Source organism: Brienomyrus brachyistius, unplaced genomic scaffold, assembly GCF_023856365.1.
Source record: "Brienomyrus brachyistius isolate T26 unplaced genomic scaffold, BBRACH_0.4 scaffold27, whole genome shotgun sequence".
NCBI lineage: Eukaryota > Metazoa > Chordata > Actinopteri > Osteoglossiformes > Mormyridae > Brienomyrus > Brienomyrus brachyistius.
In genome coordinates, this window is record NW_026042306.1 from 2126357 (window position 1) to 2144788 (window position 18432).

Below are 18432 nucleotides of genomic sequence, written 5' to 3' on the forward strand. Positions count from 1 at the left end.
TCAAGAAGAGGTATGAAGGTTAATTTCAGTATGAAGCTTTAGAGATGCTGTATTTCTTCAGAAATGTCTGAGACGGGATGCCAGTTAATGTTTTATTATGGCAGTTCAAATGCATCCCAGTCACTTGTATATGTTGCAAAATGTATGCAGTGATGTTCACATCCCTGCCTGCGTATTACATAGGTTGGCTCAGACTCTTCGGTTTCTCTGCTCTCCCGGAAGGAGAGCAATACATGATATAATTTTGGAGCAGATACCCAAACAGTATATACAGTCCTGTGATCAAGTCTTAATTAATCAAATTAAATTATGTTTAAATGGTCTTCCTGTTTGTGTAAAACTATGTGGTATTACGTTTATCAAAGTGTGTCACCTTAACCATTTCAAAAGTCACTCTAAAGTCACCCCAGTATTTGCAGTAACCATCTAGTAGACCCATGCATGTTTTTGTTGATCTGACCACTAACATGCCATGTTTGGCTAATCAGTATCTCATCAAAGTATTTAACTAAGTTAAGTGAACTGATTGTGAAATTTAATTAATACATGGAATTGCTGAGGTGTCCCAGAGGAGAGGTTTAGGGACCTTTCTACTTGGAAAACCACTAGGTAGAGAGTAGAGAACCTTTACAAGAAGAGACTAATTGAATACAAAAGAAATTATAATCGTTCAGGAAAAAGTAGGAATTTAGGAAGACAATTAAATGATTTTTAAATGATGATTAAATAATTTCAATAGAATTATTAGTGCATTTTCCTTATTTCACCATCCACAGAAATAATAATAAAAAAGGGTTGTACTCAGTATATATAAAGAATAACAAACTGTTAGCCATTCTATACAGTTTACTTTGCCAAGCTTAATAGCTACTTTTCTAATCAATGACCAACATGAACCTCTTATCCATTCAACCAGCCAAGTTTCTCATTTGATTTCATCCTATATTTGCTGAGGCAGCATCAAGGCCGTCTTTCATCTCATCTCTCCACAAAACCTTTTTAAAATCAGTGTTAGACACATCCATACCCATTATTGACATTTCAGCTTGTGTGCCTTGTTGAGTGGGTTGTGTTTGAGTCTTTGTGATGTTGTGACACAGTGCACCTCGTACTTCTGGAGAAAAATGGTGGCACTTGATGCTAAAGAGATTCTAGAAGTGTCCTCTGTAACTTGACAGATATCTTTGGCAGCCTTTAATTTGTGCCGCCTTCTTTCTACAATGCTTATTTTGTCATCTTTGGCTGTTGGCTACAAAACACTTGATTGTATGCACCTTTCTGCTCTCTGTAAGGTCATCTGTTGGTCCATTTTAACTGGAATAGCACTTTGCCTAATAATTCTGCTCAGGGAATGATTTTAGGATATTTGTGGTTAGAAGACCAAAAGATTGGTGGACATATTAACTATGGGAAGAGCCAGGTTTGTGGTGAATCTAGCAAATAGTTTATAATGGGCCCACATACAGCAACAACCAGGAATTATTCAGAATCAGTAATGATAACTTTGTTTTTATTACTAGAAACCTGAAGAATGGAGTGACCAGATAATCAATATCAGGGAGGACACTTTGAATTAGGAAAACTACCATTTCAAATTGAAAGGACCTGGATTTCATTTAAGCACTGAGTTCTTGCTGTGTACTGATAGGTCAGTCTTCTATGATAATGCTTTTGTCACTAATGTTAATGTGATAATCTTTCCATCAAGGAAACAAACCAGTCACAGCACAAGAGGAACTGAACTATTTAGCCAAGTACAGGAGCATTTTAGTTTAAAAGTGGTTTGTAAAACCACTCAAAATGTCCTCCCTGACATGGATTGTCTGGTCACCTTAAGAAGACAAGCACTTTTGAAATGAGTCAGCAGGATGCTTTGGGAAATGGAGTGCAGATCCATGGTTCAGAGGCCTTTTGGAGCTCTTGTTAAATAGAGTTGCCTGCCAGCACAGCCTCTCGTCAGGCCTGTTATTACTTCTTTGCTTGTTTAAATGCGGTTCTTTGCATTGGTCCTCATCTATTGCACACGTCGCTATTTCGGAATACTTACTCCTCCTATGCATACTTCGCATTGTGGAATTAAAATTGGACATCGGTAGGCCCGGGAGGTTGGCATATTGGGTTTGTGTGTGTCTTTAGGCCTTAGGCAAAAAGAGATTGTTTTGAATACTGTGTGACCTCGCTTCGAGATAGCTGCCTGCAGTAAGTTCCACAGACCCTGAGGAAAGCTTGGGCCTTGGAGAGGCAGACAGTGGAACAAAGGGGGGGAGAAACCACTTGCAGGAAGAGATTCGAAGCTGCCCCAACTGGTGCACAGCGAGTTATAGCTTTATAGAATAGTTGTGGCAGACAATATATAGCAAGCTATGCGGTAGTGCAAATGTATAAGTAATCATGTTAATCATATTAATCATATGTTAACCATGTCACTGTGGCATTGTATGGCGGAGGCTGGACAGTGAATGCATTGCATGCTGGAGATCCGTCCTCCATCCCCATGGTTAACCATGTATTACAGTGATTCAATGTCATGTAATTAATATCTATATTCATATCTCCAGTAGGAGCCTAGCAGTCGAGACATGTTCTGGTAAACTGAGCAGAATGGGTGGACTTTACCTTGCCACCAAGGTGAACCAATAGAATTCGAGAATTGTGTTTGTTATACATTTGAGCTCGGTTCATTGGTGTTTTGTGACCAATCAGGATTTAGACACCCTTACTGTGGAGTGGGAGTTATGGTTTATCAACTGGTTGCTCGGAGATTTCGAGATTTACCTCATCAAGCCCTTTGAGATCCTGGGATGTAAAGGGCATTATAAATAAAATGTATTATTATTATTATTATTATTATTATTATTATTATTATCAAACTGAGAGGTCCGACTTTTATTCTAAGTGTTATATTCTAAATTTTTCTACCACAGCATGTGCTAGTTATTATTATTATTTATTTATTATATATATTGTTTTATAAACTTAAACCATTAAACAATTGAGCATTCATTCGGACAACATTTTGAGCGTGTTTCCTTATACATTTTAAAGATATAAAATATTTTCACAGTTCTTTATGAAATATGCAAAATACAGGATTTCAACAAATAAGCATGTCAATAAATAATAATAAAGTATTTTCCCCAAATAAGTGTAATTAATTAGAAATACTTCCTTCCTTAGTTTCAATTATATGTCCAAAATGTTTATGATCTATCATAAAGTTTTCATGGTTGATGTCTGCATTATGCTGGCTTGACCACGGAAATATTCAGTTTTGAGTGTGGGTACGTGAACATACAGTCCTTGGGTGGAGAAGTGTGTCCTGACCTTAAGGATTTCAAAATCATTGGTTGGGTTGGGTGGCTGGGGTGGGGTTTTGTTTTTTTGTTTTATCCTTTCTGTGTCTGTGCTGTTTGTTCGGTCTCATCCCAACTGTCCTTTGTGTCCATGCAAAAGCCATCATTTTCCTTAAATAAACATTTCTGCCCAGCCTTTTGTCATGTTACTTTCTTCCATAGAATTAGATCCTAATTACTTCTCTGCATTCTAGGTTTGAATGTAATACTTTTTAAAAATATTCCTGTTCTCAAGGAACCTTTTCAACATAATGACATGTAGATGACAGGCAGGCATTTTCTGGTTGTTCCTGTCTCTGAGTTGTAGGTTTGGAATTATTTAGCAAAAAAGCCTGTATGAGAAGAATATCGGGATATTTTTATTTTTCTTTGACCAGGATCTTTATATATCTGTTGAAGGTTTTGCCACCTCAGTGAATGGTAATGCTTAATGGTTTTGTAAGGACACATAGATTGCAAGTCACATTAATACATTTTTTTAAGAATTAGGTATGACCAATATCTAAAAAGATAATATCTTCTAATTTAATTAAAAAATATTATAATATAATAATAAACTATAATTGCCATGCCCGGCTCGTCCGCTCCTCGTGTGTGCCACGCCCCCTGATTACCCACGTGTACTTCCCCGATTGTACCCAGCTGTGTCTAGTTACTTTGATTAGTCCTGCGTATTTAAGTCCTGGTCTCCCCGGTTTCCCTTGTCCGTCATTGATGTTTGTATGCGTGAGATGTTTCCCCGTCCGCGCTTCCTAATTAAACTCTCGTTTTGCCCCGTCTTTGCCTGTCCGCTTGGTCCTTGCACGCCTTACCCGCACGATCGCCTGCCTGCTCGTACCCGATCGTGACAGAACGCATTTCCCTTTGTCAGGGGCTCCCAAAGTAGGGACCGTGAGAAAACCTTTAAGAGCACGTTTTATAGAAATTTAAAAACATGAAAAAAACTCCATAACTGTTATTTGGGGGTCATGGTGTCGGTCAAGGTATTGTACAAGGCAATAAAAATGTATAAGGTATCGAAAACAAGATATACTTATATTAGCTGCTGGTGGGTTGGAATTGTTGAGAAAAGAAACATCTGTGTGAGAGAAACGTCTGGGTACAAGCAATAGACATGAATGTATAGACATGAAGACCCTTAGTATTGAATTTAGTTATGATATTGCAAAAAAAAAAAAATCAGAAGAACCGGTGTTAAAGATCTGAGTAGAATGAAACTGGTAAAATGTATCCATTGCCATCAAGACTGAATGGGTTTGGTGTGTGAGTGAGGATGAGATCTATAATGCACTATTGATACCTTCATAATGCATTATTACGGTCAGTATAAGAATTAAGGAAGCATTTTGCCCTTTCTATAAATATTTATGGTCATGTTTATAATGTTTTATGATGCATTATAATGTATTATTATGGTGTTCATAGATTCTTAAAGGCATGGCATTCTTAGATTTTTCTCTCAGTCTGATAGCCCCAATGTACAGTATAGTGACAGAAACTGAAAAATTCTGAAAATCTGTAAGTGGGACCCACCTGTCAGTAAAAACACATAGAATGTTTTTCATGACTGTGATTATGGGGATTATGGGCATGCCCTATTATCGTAATGTACTTATGGATTATAACCACATTTATATTACCATGTCATTTGTATACATTTGCACTGATCAACAGATGACATTGACTCGCATTGTATTCCATTATCTTAGCTTCCAAGAAAACTGTTCTGACTGTATAAAAACTGTGTTACGAAATGTGTTTAGCTGGTTACTAAATCACTACTGGAATCTTGTTAAAAGATGTCGTGTGTTTGTGCTTGTTATTCTTAATCTTGGTGTGAATGCTTGTCATTCCAACTGGCGTGCATATTCGTTACACCATCTGCACATGTCCAAGGCTTTACTGCTTTGCCTCCTCTCCTGTCTGCAATTGTCTCTTCTAAAACTCACCTTGCCAGCTGATTATGCTGTGTTAATGTTTTATAAACGGTAAATTCTTTTTCGATGATAAGACCGATATGTTAAATTTATTGCAGTTATACTTTAAACGTAGAGTCTTTAACTATTACTGTAGACTTCTTTAGGAGAAGCAAAAGCATTTGCAAGCCATGGTCTGTCACTGTCACGAGTATCGAAATGTTATCTCACAGTATATTTTGTAAAGATGTGTATACCACTTTCACAATGATATGATTATGAATAGGGGGCGTCATGGCGGTGCAGTGGTTAGCACTGTTGCCTCACACCTCTAGGACCTGGGTTCGAGTCTCCACCTGGGTCACATGTGTGTGGAGTTTGCATGTTCTATGTCGTCGTGGGGTTTCCTCCGGGTACTCCGGTTTCCCCCCGCAGTCCAAAAATATGCTGAGACTAATTGGACTTGCTAAATTGTACGTGACTGGTGTATGAGTGTGCCCTGCGATGGGCTGGCCCCCCGTGCTGGGTTGTTCCCTGCCTCATGCCCATTGCTTCTGGGATAGGCTGCAGACCCCCCTGACCCAGTAGGATAAGCAGTTTGGAAAATGGAAGGATCGATGGATGAATGAACATGGGATCAGTACATAGCTGGCAGTTAGTTTCTGGTTAATTAATACATTAAGCAAGAGTAAACTACTACATTATTTGTGCTCCCTGTTCCCAGGATTCTTATATCTAAAGTGTAATATGTGGATACATTGCAGCTTTTCCAGTATGAATCTTCACATTTACCAGGTCAGTTTAGATTAAGTTCAGAGGCTCAATGCACATGCACATGTTTATCTCTACCGACAGTACCTCCAAAATGCTTTGTTATTCTCTTTCAGAAACTCAGGACACCCCCCTCCCACAGAGAGCCTCTATAATAGCAGCACATTGTGAGTATAGATGATGTAAGTATTGTTTAAAATAGACCCTATAATGATGCTTTTTATAATAAATTATTTTGAAAGTTTTTTCAAGGGAATGCAATGTATATGTGGTAACTTAAATGTTTTGTAGAGTAATAACTTTATAAGACTACCAAGACCTTGGGGGGGGGGGGGGGGGGGGTGTTTTTGGGCCACATGTATTTGAGACTGACGAGATGTGATTCAGTCATTAGAATGTCTAAATTTGTAATTTGTAATATCTGTGTTGACAGCATTTTTGATTGTCATACTGTTACAGTATTTAAGATACCTGTTTGTTGCAGCCCATAAGACAATAAGCTAATAGCAATATGTAGTTAGTATGGTGAAAGGCTTAGAAACCATAATCTAGCTAAAGTTTTGAAGGAAATAAATAGATTTCTTTTTTATTTTGCACATTAAGTCCTACAGTTAAGCATGAGAACCAGCCTTGCAATAGTGTACAGCAACCTGGACAGCTCTCTGGGAGTGTGAGGATGAGTGTGTGAGTTTATATGTGAAAGGCGTTCTGTGTGTGTCCACATGTGTCTTCATGGAAACTCTTAGTTAAACAGACATTTTGATGAATTCTAGGCATATGTGTTATTGACTTTTCAAATAAAAAGAGACAATAAAAATGCAGTTGCTTTATTTGTGGTTGTTTCATTACGTCTTTGTGGCCTTCACACTGCTTTTGTATCGTTAAGCACAATAACCCACACTAAATGTTCTTAGGATGTTTTAGAGCATGATCATGAGCCGTGACATATGCTGTATGTGTCCAGGTTAGGAAACGTGTGCTTTTGTCAGATGTAGGTCGCATGAATAGTTATGTAATGTTCTCCATCATCCACGAGTGTGAAAGGTTGAGGTGCTTAATGGCCAAGCTCTGTTCATAAGGTAGCCCAACAGTTGTGTTCAATGTTTGGGAAGATGCAGAAGTGTTTATTAATATATGCACTGAATTTCACTCCACTTGTTGCTCTGTATAGATACATTTCTCACTGTGCTAAAAGCATTTTAAAATGAAGGACTGGAAAATCGAAAGGACTGATTATTATATATAATGTCTAAATATAGAAATAGGTTTCTTCTACCTGTGTCGCTAGTTATATATAAAATTACCAGGGTCATTGATCAGGTAAGGCTGTGATTTAATAGGTAGCATCAGGTAGATGTAAAAATATATGTTTATTATTTTCAGCTTCATACTTTATGTAGGCTTAACCAAGTAAGCTTTTTATGTTTTGCTTAAGTTCGTGCGCGTGTTTGTATGTGTGTGTGTACTGTATGTGTGTGTGTATGTGAGAGAGACTGTGTATGAGAGTGCGTGTGCACACACAGTACCATATAAATTTGGGGGGGCTGCTCTGTGGGTTGGGAAGCAGAAGGTTGTTGGTTCAAATCCCAAGGTCAGCAGAGTGATTCCACCACTGGGCTCTTGAACAAGGCCCTTTACCCCAATTATTCCAGGGACTGGCTGATCCTACTTTCTCCTCTACATGTATGCCAGATTCATGAGGTGGTCTCCTTGGAAGCTTTTCTAGCTGTCCAGAAGGTTCTACATATGCCGAACACTCATTTGCCACTTTTTATTCACTCTCTGGTCAAACTCCTCCAGAACCATATATATGGTGAAAGATGTCAGAATGTAGTACCTATCAATACTACAGCATCCATTTCTGTGTTGTTTTTTTCAACCCCCCAGAGGATTTTACAGAATTATATTGGACAGGTGACTACAGTAAAACAGTTGTCTCTCTGAAGGATACCTCAGCCAGTTCCCTTCCGTGGCCAAGACAAGGATGCAAATCTCCCTTACACAGCCTGCAAGGGACGGAGACCCTTGGGTGTGCCATGGAAATAGACCTGGCTGCTTTCAAGTCCCCTATAACAGTGTCAGACTAATGGTTATATAACTGAAATGCACTTTTTACATTAAAATTTTAATGATTTCATATTTATTTATACTTTTTATTGATTAGTTATGTAGTTCCTTACCCCTTTACCTTCTTCTGGAGGATTCTCTGTGTTTGCATGTGCACATGTGTTCATGTGATGTATGTTCATCTGTCCATCTTTCTGTCTTTCAGCAATCTGTACTTTAATCATTTATCGAGGGCAGGGTCGTGGTCACAAGGCTGGGGACACACTGAATGGAATGCCAGTCAACTACAGGGCACACATTCATTTAGGCAAATTAGAGACACCAGGGGGCGGCATGGTGGTGCAGTGGTTAGCACTGCTGCCTCACACCTCTGGGACCCGGGTTCGAGTCTCCGCCTGGGTCACATGTGTGTGGAGTTTGCATGTTCTCCCCATGTCGTCGTGGGGTTTCCTCTGGGTACTCCGGTTTCCCCCTGCAGTCCAAAAACATGCTGAGGGTAATTGGAGTTGCTAAATTGCCCGTAGGTGTGCATGTGTGAGTGAATGGTGTGTGAGTCTGCCCTACGATGGGCTGGCCCCCCATCCTGGGTTGTTCCCTGCTTCGTGCCCATTGCTTCCGGGATAAGCTCCGGACCCCCCGCGACCCAGTAGGATAAGCGGTTTGGAAAATGGATGGATGGATGGATAGAGACACCAGTTTACCTAACCACATGTTTTTGGACTATAATGTATTTGTACGTATATATTTCTATTAAAGGTACTAGGATTTCAGGAAAACCATTATCCTAAATAAAACTGATTTTCATTGTTAGGTTGAAACAATAGAATAGTCGGTATCTGCCCGTTTATTATCGGATTAACACTTTCATGCTGTAAGTAGTCAGTAATAAGTGACATACAGTTTTTAAAATTCAGTATATTGTTGAAATAGTACAGAAATACGGAAATAGTTTCAATGAAATTATTTAGGATTGAGAGTGGTACTAGAACAGATGAACCATTGCCTCGTATTTCAGTATGAAACTGCTCTGTTGCCACTGATTCTATTGTCATTCTTTGCAAATCAAGTATCTGTTTTGATTCTAACGAACCAGTTGAGTACTCTGACTGACACATTGTTCTCAACTGGTTGGGTGAAACAAAATCTGGTCTGGATTATTGCTCTCTGGTCTTGAATTACCCACCTCTGATCCTAATTATTTGTTATGTATTTTTTTCATGTTAAACATTGAATGTTCTATAAACAGTTATATAAAAAGTTTAAGAGGATCTTAACAGACATCCATGTATTACAGACAGGGGCTATGGTTGTTTGTATTGTGTTGCCTTGTGATGATGATGATGATGATGAGAACCCTTTATTGCTGTTGCAATACACCATGTCACTAGTCACAAGTACCAGCGAAAAACTGGCCATCAACCGACCATATATATACACAAACATCACAGTAGGGGGTAGACCGGTCGGGAGACAGGGGCAGAGAGAAGAAAAGAAACAGAATAACATGAGGAGAGAGGAGGAGAATAAAAAAAACAGCCCCCAGACTGTACTCCAGTGGGGAGTACATTGTAGAAACCGAAAAAAACACCTCAGCAACATAAGCACATGGTCACTACACCTTACAACATAAAAATGACACGACTTGCAATGGGTGAGGGAAATGGGGAGGTGGAGGTAGTCCAGCAGAGACAGACAGCCATCCCAACCCCCCGTCCTGCAGCCACGAGGGCGCTGGTCACAGACCCGCCTGTTCACGCTGGGGGTATGAAGCGGCGAAGGCGTTGGATGGGGGGAGGGTGCGGTGAGTCCTTGGGATTGGGGGAGAGGAATGCAAGAGAGTCTCACTGCCTTGTTCTTCTGGGGGAGTTGTTAGTTCAGCAGCTGCCTTGGCCGAGGCCAGTGCTGACTGGGAGGAGCCAAAACCTGATAGGATAGGGTTGTTTGGGTTTCCGGGCGAGAAGCTGTAATTTCCAGCTCCCCTAATGTCCACGCTGGTCTCCACCATCCAATAATTTTTGCAAAGCCGTAAGCTTCTCCATGATGTTATCCAATTTGCGATCCATAGTCACAGTGATGTTATCCAGTTTGCGATCAATTGTCACAGTCTGAGTGCTAACAGCTCTGCCCACTCCATCAATCATTCCGGCCAGCCTAGTGGGGTTTTGAGCGGCTGTCACCGTTTTCTTCAATCTTCGATAAACCAGGGCAATGCCTAATCCAATCAGCATAATACCTGTAATCATGGTTCCGAATAGGTAGATGTCTTCAATGTCCTCCACGGAAAGAGCTGCCAGGCACACAACCCTCCACCTCTCCCATCCGTCCATCGTGTAGCCAGCTGCGTATGTTCCTGCAGGACAGTCAGGTTCCCCCAAACCTAGGCTTCTCGTCGAGAAGATGGTGTCAATTGCGTTGAGAGACCAGCTGATCAAATCCATGATTTTACTTAGTTTGGAGAGCAGGGCTGAGAGAGTCTCTCAAAGTATAACACACCAGACACTTGTGATCACCAGCTGATGTGTATGGTATGTACAGTACTAGTGACTGCAGTGATTAGTTGACATAGTCAATGACGTCGACTCTGAAAATGTGTCGACGCCAATATTTTAAATCAACGCATCATTTAAAAAAATTATTATAATACATTTACGTTTTTGATTTCTATAAAGCTTCAATTCATTACAACAAAAGTTTTCCTTTAATATCACTACGTAATTATTGGAGTACTTCAAATTATCGCAAAACGAAAGGTAGTTTTACGCTGTGTGGTTTTGATGGCATACCACGGTGGTACTAGTGCTGTGCAGGAGCAGCTGAAGAGGAAAGGCCCAGGTGCTGTTCTGAATGACGGACGGCCAGAATAAGCCAAACCACCTTAAGTGTTGTCTATTCAGGTTTATTAAATTACCATTAGTAAGGAGAGTTTTTTTTGTATTTTTTGCTGTTGTAGCTGCTAAATACACTCATTATTAAAGTCATAAAGTTGTCAGAATGCTACATTAGAATTTTCATTGAATAAGTGTTAGAGAAATTGTTTAAGCTACAATCTGGGTTTATTCTGTGTTTTGACAGTGCCAGTGTGTATGTGTTCATGCACGTTGGGCTTGGTGGGACCAGTGTTATTGTAAACTAAGGTTGAAATGAAAACGAACACTAAATTAAAAATATATATATATTCATGAAACTAAATAAAAATGAAAGCTTTATTTACCAAAAATTGGACTTTAAACTGCAAAAAGTACTGCCACCCACCAAAGCCTTTTTGCCTTGTTTAATTACAATATCTCCTCTTTAATTCATTGAATTAAACTGCATACCATAACTGCAAATCTGGTCTGGTTGGGGCCATAGGGAGACTGTAACAGTGAAGGCGACACACAAAATATTGAAGTCACTTTGCGATTTGGGGGGGGGGGGGGTGGGGAACCTTGGTATTATGATACAGGAGCCAGAATGGGCACTGGGGTCCTGGGAGGTTTACTATGGAGGCAGAAAAACTGCCAATTTAACAATGAAATTGACAAAGGTCACTCCCAGTCACATGCAATGGCTCAGAAATTTTCATTTGGACAGGACTGTAACTGATGCTTTTAGAGATCTATAGAGATCTGCTGTATATAAATATCAGCCTGGCTCAGATATGAACACATCCTTAAAAAAACAAGCACAAAAACTAGTGCGTTTAATGTCTATATTACCTTGAATATATCTAATATTAATTTCTGACGTTATGCTATAGTACTGCTCTCAAATGAATACTCATGTATTTCTGTCAGCATACCATGTATTATAAATGTCGAATTTAACAGATTTTTTCCCCACATTGTAAATATGGAGGATAAACCCTCATGACTATGGATTTCTTTCTGATATGAAGTCCTGGGATTTCCAGCCTCTGTGAGGTAGCAGATGCTGGAACATCAAATGGAGAATGTGAAAAACTGCTGAAGCTGTAAATAAATCTTAACACAATCTGCCAAATGTTTGGTTAAAAACACAAGCCTCCCTTGAACAATGATTTACAATATAATTTATAAAACATTCTAGTTTCGTGAAATGTGTTAGGCTCCATCCATCCATTAAGCCATCCATCATTCTTATCCAGTGCAGATTCGATGTGTTTATTACATCAGTGTTTCTCAGCCAGGTCCGCAGGGACCCCTAGACAGTCTAAGTTTTTGCTCCTTCTCAGGTCCCTACCAAACAGTCCACATTTTTGCTTCCTCCCAGCTCCCAATAGGGTAATTTCCCGGTAATTTACGTAATTTTGCTTAATGTTTTATTATAAAATATTTCATTATTAAAACCATTTTCCTCTGTATTTATACTTAAATGCTTCAATAATTTTGTCCAGCAGCTTCCTCCCCTAATGCACATCTGCAATTGGGTTGATTTACCCCTTAGCCAATATACTGTAAATAAACATTTTGTCTCCTGTCATGCATGATAATCCCTCTGGCTTGTGCCAAACACTGGAACTCTTGTGCAATTTAAAACTAAAAGTGGTGTTTTACCTTGAAAAGGAAGTGGTCAGCTGCAATTGTAATGCCTGTGTGCATTATTTTTGTTATGCTTAGGAATGGCTGCGTATAGGATAGGGTTCTTCAACATTTACGGAACCATGGACCACCATGGAAAATAGACCATGGAAAAGAGAATACAGCCAAAGACCCCACACTACACCAAAATTTTCAATGTACATTTTTCTATATTTTCTGTATTTAGTAGCGATGGAACAAATCAGCACCGATCAATATTTAACAATTGTATGAGCATTTGTATGTGTAAACAGATGGGTGTGTTTGTGATTAGGTGTTTGTAAAATGTGCATGTGTAAGCGTACTTGAGCATGTGAATCAGTCAAAGCCTCTCTTGCTTCAGTATTTAAATATATACTTTGTGAAGTCTGTTCTGCATACATATCGGATTCTGAGTTATGGTAAGGTAAATAGTTCAGGCAGGTTACTCAGTGAGTACACAGCAGCTGGCCTGTGGTACGCAGATGAATACTTTCACACAAGATGGCATACAGGTCGTCTACAGTAATTCTCTGGCTGAAGTAGCGAGCAATATTTATTTCTGAGGTAAGTCTATGCAGAAAATGTACTCTTGCACTAGAAAGTAGGTGCAAAAGGCAACCCCCAGCTGTTCAGGCCAGTTGTGTCTGCTAATCCAAAACTCTAGAGAGCTGGACTCATGTCCATTTCAGTGTCAAATGTCTGTAGATGAAATGGTGTGTAAGTGTGCCTTGCGATGGGCTGGCCCCTGATCCTAGGTTGTTCCCTGCCTCGTGCCTATTGCTTCCGGGATAGGCTCTGGACCCCCCATAGGATAAGTGGTTTGGAAAATGGATGGATGGATGTCTGTAGATGGCTCTATCAACTGGACTTTCTTGACAGCTGTTAGGTTTGTCCCTCAGAACTGTACTGTATGAATTGGACCTGAATCTGTGTTCTGTCACATCACTAGTATCCTGATTCAGTAAAGTACTTTTCAAACAGTAATTCAGCAGTTTCCAGGTGCTAACGGATAAGGTCTACTGTAAGCATTTTCATTGACTTCATCCACTATCACTCATCATTCAAACACTGAAATGTTTCCATAAGGTATGCAATCTCCCCATTGCCTCATATTGCTAATGATGCCATCCAAGCTGATATTTGTACTGTGTCTATGCACTGAGCTGTTCAGCTTCTTTAACTCTCTGAATACATCCACAAGGCATTCCTGTTATATATTCTTAGTCACCAAAACAAGCTTCAGTGTCTTCCCAGTTTCCTGAAATCAAAAAAATTATGAATGGCTGACTGCAACTCAAAAACTTGTTTGCTCATGTGAAAGCCGCCTGACTTCGAAATGGGAAACTTGTGAGATGATTCCTCCCACATGACTTCATACAAAGAAGCAAAGAAACGTGTCTTCAGTGCTCTTTCATGCATTTGTTTTTACCACAGTGTCAAGCACAGTATTCCAATTTGGAGGTTCTGTGTAGTAAGCAGTGAGTACAAAGGATAGGAGGCGCAGTGAGCCTCCACTGACTGCCATTCCTGGGTTATGTGCCTGCATCACCACAGGATTCCACGTATTTTGCCTAATGAATATGATTTGTTTTAAGTGCATTGAAAATCTCTGAGCCTCTTGTGTGCCTGGGTAATACTTTGCAAAACAAGAACTACTTAATATAGCCGTTGTCCTCAATATAACGCACAAACACAAGAAGCTGCGCCTTTTTAAATATGTCACTTGATTCACCCAGCTGCATTACTAATCCATATACAGCTTTCGTTCTTTCAATCATCAGCTGACTCATATGCCTTATGATCCACTTGGACCCATCATCAGCGATTGTACCAGAGGTCATACAGTGTTTCGGGTTTTTCAGAAATTGAGCATCCTTGTCCGTCAGCCATCTTGAAGCCCTTTCTGTGGTCTCTGTGATGGCCTTCATGACCTGTGCAGACCTCTGAAATCATGCCGCCCATCTTGACAGGTACACAAGGCACACGTGACTGCCCCCGCTACTCACCTGCCCACTTGTTCCTGTTCCTTTCACATACCTTCTCCATTCCACCTTCTTAGTGAAGCATCAGCTGTGATGAGGATGACCACTCGTCTGGATTTCATTTGGACGGTCCGGTTTTCCAGCCCTTTGTCCAGACTGCTGTTAGGCGACCTCCTTTTAGCCCTCTTGTCTTCCTTTGTTCCTCCCCACACCCGCCTTCCGGCAGCAACTAGCACCACTCTCCCCCACCCCTGGTTGGCAAAAAAATGTGAAACCCCCGCACACAGACTACATCAGCTGAGAAGGGTCATGCTTGCAGTTTTTTGTATGCCATTATCAAGATAACAAGATAACTTTTGACTTCCATAGTATATTTCTGATGTAACCCCCCTCCTACTTTTTTGATCCTCTGTCCTTTTTTGGTCACAGGTGTCCACCTTTTTAACAGTCATGTAGGTGTTCACCCTAGCGCCAACACAACCACCTGTCTTGCATTTCTGACAGCAGGACCACATCTGACTGAAGTGTTTATGTATTGGACTCATTTGCAGAAACCTGACTTTGCTGTACAGTTATGACAAATCCACCAGTCATTTGTTGATTGCAACTACAGCTTCTCCTCTGCCTTGATAAACACAATGACCTTCTCTGTATGGTAGAGGTGCTTGCTGCCTTCAGCACCCAGTTATGATTAAGTGATAGCACTCTTTTCCCAGTGACTTCAGGCAACAACTGAAGGCGTACTTCTCCAGCACAATAGACATCCCATCTTGCACTTATCTTAGCTAAAGAGGTTCACCTTGATTGAGGAGAATGTTTTTGAACAGATTGTATCAGGAAATTGATGTGGAGTGACTTGACTGAAATCCCTGCTTTTGTTCAGAACACCATGCTAGTCCACTAATATTTCCACCAGCTATTGTTTATTAGAACCATTGCCGTTGGCTAAGTTGAGCCACTTGACAGCCTGGTCTCTTATGCGTGTCCACCCATTGGTGTATGAATCATCCTGGCACACTTGGAACCCCCCATTCTATACTGGGGTTTCAGTGTATTGTAGAATCAGACAATGGAATGATCCCAAGTCTTTATGCCTATTTACTAACATGGTGTTGTAGATATGTTTTGCCGCTGGTAATATGAGTTCTTATACTCTACATGACCCCATTCAGGCAATGTGAAATCCCATTTGATGTGATGCAATATGATTGCACTCACGACATATTTCCAAAAAATGTCTTCTGGCCATTGAATGAGGAGGACTTTTCCTTTTAAATGGTTGTGATGGGTGCCAAGATGTCCTATTCATTTTAATGGCGTTATTGATTTGTTCAACAGGGTTATACAACAGCTAATACACACTGGGTTATACACGTTTCTCCAGTTGACTCTCTATAAATAAACCCATATTTCAGATACTCTTCCGATTATTTTTGTAATTTTTTTTACTCCTGAAGCTACATGTAAAATCATTTTTGCGTCCACTCTTGGAGGTCATGCAGCTGTTACTGTGAGTGCTGTTTTTTGGTTAACCTTCTTTAAAAAAAAACTGGTACATTTTGGGCTCCCTTACATTAGCTAGCTAGCAAAAGACTAGTGCAGGTGCAAGATTAGCTTTATTATCCCCACTGTGTATGAGGATTAACTTGCTTGTTACAGGAAAAAATAACAGAAAAAAACAAAGGCATTATTTTGTAAATAACTAAGAGCATACACCGATCAGCTGTAACATTACAACCACTGACAGGTGAAGGAAATAACATTGCTTTTATCATGGTACATGTAAGGGTTGCCATTATATACTGGGCAAGTCAGTTCTTGAAGTTGTGTAGGAAGCAGGAAAAATGGGCATGCGTAAGGATTTGAACTGGCAACAAGGTCATGGGTGCCCAAGGCTCATGAATGTGCATGGGGAACGACAGTTAACCTTTATAGTCTGATCCTATAGGAGATCTATTGTAGCAAAAAAATTATAAAAAAGTTCATTCTATCTATGAAAGAAAAGTTTCAGAACACACAATACTCCGCAGCTTGCTGCATGGCTGCAGACCAGTCAGAGTGCCCATACTGACCCCGGCCCACTGCTGAAAGCCCCTACAATGGAAATGTGAGTGTCAGAACTGAACCATGGAGCAATGGAAGAAGGTGGTCTGGTCTGAGGAGTCACATCTGTTACATCATATGAATAACTGGGTGTTTGTGGGTAGTTTACCTGGGGAAGAGTTGGTACCTGGATGTACTGTGAGAAGAAGGCAAGCAAGTGGAGGCACTGTAATGCTCTGGCCAATGTTCTGCTGGGAAACCTTGGGTCCTGCTATTCATGTCAATGTTACTTTGAGACATACCACTACCTAAACATTGTTGCCGACCAAGTACACCCCTTCATGGCAACAGAATAGAATAGAATATATCTTTATTGTCATTGTAGATATAACAAAATTTGAATGCCTAACCTCAAGTGCAAAAAAATAAAATTCTCAATGGCAGTGGCCTCTTTTAGCGGGATAAGTACCGTGCCATACTGCAAAATTGTCCAGGAATGGTTTGAGGAGCATGAAAATGTTTAAGGTTTTGACTTGACTGCTTTGGTGGCACAAGGGGGACCTACACAGCAATAGGCAGGTGGTTTCATTGTTATGACTGTCTGATGTATATACAGTATTTGGTGGATAGTTACAGTATGGTTCAGACCAAGATTTTATTTCAACCAGCCAGTTGTGCATAAAGAGTGTTTGTTTAGCTTGCAATGAACATGGCGGTGCAGGTATGAAATGATGGATAATTATGCTAATTAAGGGATTTTAAATAGTGTTTCGTAGAGAACAGGAAATAGAGGAAATGGGGTTAGTATCATGATTGTATGGCGGCTAATAACACGTTTTGTAAAACACGTAAGACTATATTATTCCCCTCTTATCAGCAGGTGATATGCTCCAAGACTTACCACGGAGAGCCGAAACTGCAGATAATAATGAACCATTTATGGACCCCATATATACCATGATTTTCATGTACATACATATGGTAATTGATAAATTAGACACAGTAAGACATTAGTAAATCTAAGGAGATGATAGAGCAATGAAAAAATATCATACATCAAAGGATGACGAAGCAATGAAAATGATGCTTTTTATACCCATTAAAGGATGAAGGAACAATAAAAAATCATACTGCTACACATTTTACTATTTTTTTTCTGACCAAGGTAAACAGAATAACTGAAACTGCAGTTACTGAAATCACAGATTCTGGGGGACTGCTGTATGAAAACTGCATTTTGTGCTGAAGACAATGTTTTTTGAAACCCCCCAGCAATAGGGGTCATTGAGCCTCGGCTGAAGACCTTTGCTCTGAAAGATGATTCTTGTGTCCTCCTGGTTTTGTCTGTAGGCTTCTGAACCCTGAGATGTGTAATTGCGTGGGGCTGCCCTGGGTTGATGAATAGTTTGAGTGGCCTGCGATGAGCTGATTCGGGAGAACATGTAATCTTTGTGTCACATTAGCAGGAGAAGTAATCTGGAGATGGGCTCATCTGGCATGTGCCATTGTGTTACTGTGCGTGGGCGAGGATGTGTGGGCTGCATGCATTCAGACTTTAACGTTGAAATTGGTGTTAAAAAAGCTTTTACCAAAAAAATCAACTAAATGGCAAATGCAGTGCCTGGCTGGGATCGGTCCAAAGGCTCCTTTCGGCACATGCAATTGGAGACCTTATGAGAAACATTTTTTAAATGCAGTATTGGGTTGGAAATTTAAATTATGAAGTAAAAATGATAGTAATGTGAATATTATCTAGTCTTTGTTGCAAAAGTTTTGCCTG

At 40.1% G+C, this 18432-nt stretch overlaps 1 protein-coding gene across 4 annotated transcripts in view; it reads left to right on the plus strand.

Annotated features, from left to right (window-relative positions):
• LOC125720948 (signal-induced proliferation-associated 1-like protein 1) overlaps positions 1-18432 on the plus strand; it is a 145550-nt gene that overhangs the window by 19630 nt on the left and 107488 nt on the right. For 2 of the 4 annotated variants that reach the window (XM_048996854.1, XM_048996857.1), the window contains exon 2: positions 6157-6222. The exons of 1 other annotated variant lie outside the window; for it this stretch is intronic. The gene's annotated coding sequence lies outside the window, so the exon portion shown is untranslated. The remainder of the gene's footprint in view (positions 1-6156; positions 6223-18432) is intronic. One more of the 4 variants, XM_048996855.1, reaches the window with a different exon arrangement.